This window comes from Pundamilia nyererei, unplaced genomic scaffold (assembly GCF_000239375.1).
Source record: "Pundamilia nyererei isolate P.nyererei 1_Seehausen unplaced genomic scaffold, PunNye1.0 scaffold06591, whole genome shotgun sequence".
Taxonomy (NCBI): Eukaryota; Metazoa; Chordata; class Actinopteri; order Cichliformes; family Cichlidae; genus Pundamilia; species Pundamilia nyererei.
Window position 1 is genome coordinate 1 of NW_005193992.1, and position 1,132 is coordinate 1,132.

General features: G+C 38.9%; 1 long non-coding RNA gene across 1 annotated transcript; it reads left to right on the forward strand.

The window, feature by feature from the left end:
- The first annotated feature begins 155 nt into the window (after positions 1 to 155).
- Positions 156 to 1,132, forward strand: LOC102208612 (uncharacterized). The gene is made up of 2 exons (XR_312656.1): positions 156 to 240; positions 783 to 1,132. It is a non-coding gene; the product is annotated as an uncharacterized LOC102208612 (long non-coding RNA).

The window sequence follows — 1,132 nt, forward strand, 5'->3', positions numbered from 1 at the left end:
AGGCATCAACATAGCCCATGAGATAATGGAGGATATTTCTTTTTATAAATATAATTACATTTCATTATCAGTGTAGCAACATTATGTACTACATAGTGCTTTTATCGGGTTTATTACTCAGGACTTAATGTTTTTATTTGTCCCTTTAGATATGCCGGTATTCTCCTAGGAATCACCAACACCTTTGCCACCATCCCTGGCATGGTGGGACCAGTCATAGCAAGAGCTCTGACTCAGCAGGTAAGAAACATGTTCAGCAACGATGTAACTAACCAGTCCTTTTTTTTTTTGTTTGTTTCAAAAGTAAAGTCTGGAATCTAGATTAAACATACACATAGAGTACACAGTATCTTTATAGCTGCGAGTAAAGAGGTAGTGAATGGTAGCAGTAAACTTTATTGGATTTTAATATGTAGTGTGCTGCTGCTTCATACAAAATGAGGACACTCTGGGTGTCCTGACAGATGGTATCCTTACTTTAGCATAATGCTTCATTTCCTCTGTAATTGGTTTAGTAAGTACAGGATTAAGGTTTTTAAGGTTTGGCCAATAGGGGGCACCAATAGTCCTAGAAAGGTAACTAAGTGTTACATTAGACCGGAGAAGAGCATACTACATACCTGCATGCTATGTTCAGTCAGTTAATCCAAATTATATTAAATCTGTAATCGTATGTAATCATTTTACACCTCGCACGTGACAATAAAACAGCTTAGTAGTGATATTTAATCAAATAAGGCCTTTTCTGTATGTTAACACTAACTGTGCTAATGGTCCTCTAGAACACCATCGAAGAATGGCAGATTGTTTTCTACATTGCTGCTGCCATCGACGTGTTTGGGGCAATATTCTACGCTGTGTTTGGTAAAGGAACAGTGCAGTCCTGGGCTGTCCACACATCTTTCTATCATGCAGACTGAGACAAGAGACCCTTTCGGGTTAAATTTTCAGATTTGTCCGGTGGGCAAGTTTCAAACATGAGCTCATTTGGTGGGTAATTTAAGGGAGAGATGTGTTCTAGCTGTAATTATCATGGTCGGATAAGTGTGTAATTGCCATGATATCTTGGAAAGATGTTCCTTAATGTGGCTGTGGGTACATGGTCTTGAAACAGATGAGCCCAATGTCGGTG